Source organism: Dendrobates tinctorius, unplaced genomic scaffold (assembly GCF_039654945.1).
Source record: "Dendrobates tinctorius isolate UK_male_01 unplaced genomic scaffold, ASM3965494v1 ptg000014l, whole genome shotgun sequence".
NCBI lineage: Eukaryota > Metazoa > Chordata > Amphibia > Anura > Dendrobatidae > Dendrobates > Dendrobates tinctorius.
The window spans coordinates 27,558,004-27,564,905 of NW_027361682.1; the positions used below are offsets into that span (position 1 = coordinate 27,558,004).

General features: G+C 49.2%; 1 pseudogene; it reads right to left on the reverse strand.

Annotated features, from left to right (window-relative positions):
* Window positions 1–1,230: 1,230 nt before the first annotated feature.
* LOC141074330 (U2 spliceosomal RNA) lies at window positions 1,231–1,315 on the reverse strand (annotated as a pseudogene).
* Between the last annotated feature and the right edge of the window lie 5,587 nt (window positions 1,316–6,902).

The following is a 6,902-nucleotide window of genomic DNA, read 5'->3' on the forward strand; positions in this document are numbered from 1 at the left end:
CATCCTGTCTATCTGATCTAATACTGGAGATACCATAGGAGCTGATGTAAGAAGAGTCTGCTCACACTCCTGTCCACCCTGTCTATCTGATCTAATACTGGAGATACCAAAGGAGCTGAGGTAAGAAGAGGCTGGTCAATATTCTGTGTACACTGTTTTTCTCAATATCACTATATCTCCAGGTCACAGCAGTGGACCTTGCTACTGCACATGCTCACAGGCTTCTTTCCTAACATTCCAGTGTAAAAAGATGATGACCCTTATAATTCTATAGTGATTACCTCTCTAGACAAAACAATTGTGATTTTATAATAAAATATATTTAGGATTTTATTTCTAATGACATTTCCTTCAGTTATTGTTTTCGATTCCTAGAGAACTACTTTAAATTCCCCATAGTGGGACAATTTGTTATACACCACCAATTGATTATCCTATAAAAGTAGTTAAACTACCGAAATACAAACTCAACTCTGCTATGTGTGTATTAACATTATAGAGTAGTGTCCTGACATAAATAGGTGGAATTTTTCCCTACATGTTGTAAAGTGCCTTAATAAAACTGTCATGATGTCCACGTGGGAGCGTAAACCCAATCTCCACATCAAACACCTGCTCTACTCCGCCTGAGCAGTCCGACTCCCAATCGTGCTTTTTAAGGAGTGAGGCAAATATTGACACAGCCCTTTACTTTGCGTTTTGAAGCCAAGCATAAAATCAAATACTGAAAGGTGCAATAAGAGATAAGGAAAAGCAGGAAAGGCACATGACTCTCTGTAAAGGACAAAAATTGCATTGTAGCTCTATCACAAATACTGATAACACCGTCGATAATAATAATGCATCTCTCTCTGGGTTCTTTTAATGTTGCATTTTATATTTTAATCAAGCTTTCTGCTCTGGCGATGCAAAGGAGACAAGAAATTGTCACCTTTAACGTAGAGGCTTAATTTTGAAGCTTTAAAAACTCCCCATCCTAAGGCCAAAAGGCCCGGAATAAGGGTGTGTGCATGAAGAAAGAAAATGTGCCTGTGTAAAAGTGAAACTCAAGTGGTTTTCCCAATCCCAGGAAGTTAAGGCACCCCAGGGTTACCACTCCAGGGGCACTTCACACTTCAGGCTTTCAATCTTCCCTGGCCCAATGGCATTGATCCTGGGGCTATGCTTTCCACCAGATGACTATATGAGCCACCTAGTGTACTAACAAGTGCCAAACCCCAGTGTGCATTGTATCGGTCTACTAGGGCCGCCGAGGCCAAAGCCGCCTTTTTGAAAGATACTACACTTGATCTTAGCCAAAAGGCCGAGAAGCAATAAGTTAAGACTGCTACCTCTTTACCCCCATAGCTACCCCCCTGCACCAAACTCATCTCTGGATCCACAGGATACATTGCCGATTTTCGTTGAACGTAGTATATCACAAAGACACCCTTCAAATTGCCCTTTTTATAATAAAGATGCTTTACGTCTAAACAGGAAATCTCTTTTCAGATGATTGATGGATGTCTTCTCCTCCATCTCTCTTTTCCATAATTGCAATTTCCTGCTGGAGAAACCACAAGATAAATGCTTGTTTAATGGAAGCAATATATGAAGCCGAATAAAATCAATAACTTCTGATTCATTGCAACGAATGCCAATGATCCTTCAGACAGATGGCAAAGAATCCTGCTCTTTTTGCTGGCCCAGGTGTAAGTGGAGCGCCCCACCAGGGCCTAGTGGGGTACTCGGTACCGGGCCCGTTGATCTCAATGGGAGTTGTCACGGAAACTGTGACCCGGCCCATGGCCCTGGGGCTCCATGGCAAAAAGGGGATGAATGAACAATTAAATACATTTTATGAATAGTTCGTGACGCCACCTGTGGTGTTCGGCAAGTGAGGTGTTAGGCCGACGCTGCATGCAGATCCTCTGGGACTGGTGGTGGGTTGCAGCCAAGATGGTGAAGCTCCCCACAGGTGGAGCTGTAGTTCCAGGGCAGTGTAGCTGTAGAAATGGAGGAGAGGCACAGGCGGTGTAGAGGCCGGTGCCCAGATGTAGTAGTGCGGGGTGTAGTGATGCAGGAATAAGTGGAGGACACCAGGGCATGTAGTTCCAAAGCTTTACTCACAGTCTGCAATTCACACAGATGCCTGCCTCCATGCTGTGTCCTCTGGGTACTGGGCTCAGTCAACCTCCAGGCAAGATAAGATGCTCCCTTCCATCACTCCGCCAACATGTACCTTTCTAAACGTCTCCTCTATAGCGCCTTTAAGTGATGTACTCCTAGTACTGAGTTACACTGGAGTGCCTCCTGACAGATGTTCCCAAGGACTCTACTTGTACGGCAGACAGCTGTAGCCTGCTTCGGGGACTCCTTACTCCTGAGACCTGGCTCACTATCCAAGTTGCTGTTGTGCCCCCAAGTCTTAGATGGGAGTAGTGCATTTACAGCCCACTACTCCACCGGTGTCTGGTGCAGGACCTTCAGTATCCATACAACCTCGAGGATCGGGCCCCGGCCTTGCGCTTAGAACTTCTAGGCAGGGTTCTTCCTCTAACCCATGTCCTCTGTGTTCCCTTTTACTCCTTCGTTCCGTACTAATCCCTCTCTCTCATAGAAGGTCAGGTTTCAGTCTAATGTCTTTCTCCTTCTTTCCTTTCCTGTGCCAGCTGGCTCAGATCACTGAGGCAGCTGCAGCACTCCTTCCTCCATCCCTTTTCCAGGGATCCTCACTCCTCTCTGAGTGACTCTCTCTCTCTCCCTCACTGACTGACCGACTGACTCTTCCCGCTCTTTATGTATTCTAAACTCCACCCGCCTCCCAGCACATTTCGTGTTCCAAGCAAGGAGCCACCAAAGGTGCTCTGCTACACTCCAAGCAGGGAGCCGCAATGTGGCTTTGCTGAACTACTCTGTTGTGTGGGATGCGAGTGTTGGAGCGTGGTTAGGAGCCTCCAACTCACATGGATGGTGGGGCACCACACCTCAGGAGGAGGTGCAGTACCTCTGTGGCAACTGAATCCTCAGGGGCGCCACATTACCCCCCCGTTAAACACAGCACGTCCGCAGGCTGCAAATCAAACAGAGTTAACAATACAGGAACATACAAAATTTTGGTAATGCTGAATAAACATTTCTTATACTAAACTTCCTACTATAGGAGGCACGGTTTCTTGAATGTTACAAACAAATTAACTGTCTAAACTTTTTAAATCACGCTACCTAATGTAAAGTGCTATATAAGCAAACTCAATATCAATTCTCATTTTCTAGCAACACATCTCTTTCCATTATCTTTCACATTTTCTACTTTTCACTGTCTCTTCTAGACTTAGGACGACAACCGTAGATACCTGGTGCGTCACCTTTAATTTTCAATTCTGCATTCACATTCTCAACATCTTTATTCAAAAACTCTATAAAACATTCACTATGTCTCTTTCTCAATATACTTCTATAAAATCTGTCATTAATACTTTCATTATACACTATTACGTTCTAGCTTCTTATTCAGAGAATAACATTGAGCTTTATTATCAAGTGCAAAGATAGACACTGGTCCGGCAATCGCGTCTGGAAATGTCCCAAAAGAGAGTCCTACGTAAAACGAAGAGAGAGCACCTAAAGAGGTGCAAACTATATACAATAACAGTTCTGGACCATTCAACGTTCATGATCTCCACAGTTCAAGTGTGAAGGCTGCCAACAAAACAGGGCAACTCTAGGAAAATAAACTAGGACATGATAACCAAAAATAGGAAACTGGTGCAAAAATAGAGAACAATGGCACAACTGTGCATATACCCTCCTGGGCAATGAGATTTATTTTAAAGTAGCATTTTGACTAATTGTGGTCCCTTCCTGGGGTTTCTGGACTGGAACTGCTACCAGGGGTGAAGCTTTGGGTGTCTTCATCTTGTTGCTGGTTGCTTGCCAAAGGGCATGGTGGTGGTAACTGGTGCGATTGCCGCCTAGGGCCTTGAAGCTGTGGTAAAGGGAACCCATGATGTATATCGATACCCATAAACTGTTCCTCATGGGTAGGTGGCTCTGTTGCTCTGGTGCGTGGCCTAGCACCGAGGGATGCCGCAGCTTGCTGGCGCTGATAGGCGACTACATGGGGACTCGGCAGCCAAGGGATCCCGAGGTCACTATCCCGAAGCGACCTAGACTCCTCCACTCCCCGAAGACGCCGAATCGTGCGCACCTGTTCCAGCCGTACCCTTCTCAGTAAGGACCTCTTCCACCTCCCCATTTCCGACAGTCTAGTGCCCCAGCGGACTCTTCCAACTGCCCCATTTCGAGTTCCCGCAAGCCAGCCTCTGACAACATGAACTCGGGGGTAACCCATTAGGAGGGCCGGGGTATATACCTAGTGCCTCCTGGCGGTGCGGTCTCTGCTCCGGTGCAGGCATAGTGGTGGTGGACGCTGTCCGGTGGGACACCGGGGACGACGGTGGAGCTAATGGCGGCTCCGGGTCCGCAGGGGTCTCTGGTGGGACCTGCACGGCCGCATCAGGTCGGAGCAGGAGCTCCTCTTCTTCCTCTTCGGCTCCCGGGGCCTCATACAATTCCTCCGGTGGTGTCGGCAGAGAAGGGACTCCGGATGCTGTCGGTGGTGTGGCAGCGGCGGCAGGCTCCATGGCGTCTGCCCGGGGAAGCTCTGGTATTGCAGCAACGGGTACCGGTGACAGCGTTACCGCTGGCGCAGGCCCCTCCTGGGCATGCTGCCAGTTCAACCTCCACAAGGCCTCCAGCCTCAGCTGCAAACGTTGGGTCATCCAGGCAACCTCTTCCTCTAGCTGCCGGCGATTCAGCCTAGAAGCAGGGTCCGAGCCTTCAGCCTTGGCGCCGGGGAGATCCAGCTCAGCCTCCCCGCGCTCCGCAGGCCTCCTTCCCTCTTCTCCCATCATGGCATTCTGGCGTTCTTCTTCCTGCCTTGTCCCCTTTCCTGCCACTGGCTTCTGCCCCTCCTTCTTGGGGCGGTGTCTTCTAACAGCGCCTCCATACCAAGCCAGTATATGAACCCCTCAGGCGGTGGGCCATGTTGCTGTGGCATAGAAGTTTAGACAGGGAAGGCCCAGGACAGTCCGCGCTCTTTTCTTAGGACCACCCATATGATCACGCCCTTCTTCTCCAGGCTGTCGGCCATTTTTTGTATTCATTACACAGTCTATCAAATTGGGTCTTCTGCACATTCTCAAAAGTTTTAAGTTTGACAAATCCTATGCACACAGAACCCGATGGCATCGGGTCTCGTCATCCTGTTCGTGACGCCAGAATGGAGCGCCCCACCAGGGCCTAGTGGGGTACTCGGTACCAGGCCCGTTGATCTCAGTGGGAGTTGTCACAGAAGCTGTGACCCGACCTGTGGCCTTGGGGCTCCATGGCAAAAAGGGGATGAATGAACAATGAAATAAAGTTTATGAATAGTTCGTGACGCCACCTGTGGTGTTCGGCAAGTGAGGTGTTAAGCCGACGCTGCATGCAGATCCTCTGGGACTGGTGGTGGGTTGCAGCCAAGATTGTGAAGCTCCCCACAGGTGGAGCTGTAGTCCCAGGGCAGTGTAGATGTAGCAATGGAGGAGAGGCACAGGCGGTGTAGAGGCCGGTGCCCAGATGTAGTAGTGCGGGGTGTAGTGATGCGGGAATAAGTGGAGGACACCAGGGCATGTAGTTCCAAAGCTTTACTCACAGTCTGCAATTCACACAGATGCCTGCCTCCGTGCTGTGTCCTCCGGGTCCTGGGCTCAGTCAACCTCCAGGCAAGATAGGATGCTCCCTTCTAACACTCCGCCAACATGTACCTTTCTGAACGTCTCCTCTATAGCACCTTTAAGTGAAGTACTCCAAGTACTGAGTTACACTGGAGTTCCTCCTCACAGATGTTCCCAAGAACTCTACTTGTACGGCAGACAGCTGTAGCCTGCTTCGGGGACTCCTTACTCCTGAGTCCCGGCTCACTATCCAAGTTGCTGTTGTGCCCCCAAGTTTTAGATGGGAGTAGTGCATTTACAGCCCACTACTCCACCGGTGTCTGCTGCAGGACCTTCAGTATCCATACAACCTCGGGGATCGGGCCCCGGCCATGCGCTTAGAGCTTCTAGGCAGGGTTCTTCCTCTAACCCACGTCCTCTGTGTTCCCTTTTACTCCTTCGTTCCGTACTAATCCCTCTCTCTCATGGAAGGTCAGGTTTCATTCTAATGTCTTTTTCTTTCCTTTCCTGTGCCAGCTGGCTCAGATCACTGAGGCAGCTGCAGCACTCCTTCCTCCATCCCTCTTCCAGGGATCTTCACTCCTCTCCGAGTGACTCTCTCTCTCTCCCTCACTGACTGACCGACTGACTCTTCCCGCTCTTTATGTATTCTAAACTCCACCCACCTCCCAGCACGTTTCGTGTTCCAAGTAGGGAGCCACCAAAGGTGCTCTGCTACACTCCAAGAAGGGAGCCGCAATGTGGCTTTGCTGAACTACTCTTTTGTGTGGGATGCGAGTGTTGGAGCGTGGTTAGGAGCCTCCAACTCACCTGGATGGTGGGCAGCACACCTCAGGAGGAGGTGCAGTACCTCTGTGGCAACTGAATCCTCAGGGGCGCCACATAAGCAGTTGTGAGGGAGGGCCAGGGCCATAGTCATGGCTGAGGAAACCGGGGCATCTGGGCCCTGGCTTCCCATCACATGAAAACAATATCCATTAGTCAGAATACCTGTGACTTCAGGTCCAGCATCATTCGGATCCCTTCTGCGCCACTGAAGGCTATCTGCAAACGGTTTTGTATGAATTGCGTCACAGTCTATTTCAACTTTCAAAAGGACAACTTTACTGTATTCACTTCTCAGCACATCCAAGTATTTCACAGCATTAATCACATGTTCCACATTGCACATCTCTTCCTCTTTCCCTGTACTTCTTTCACTCA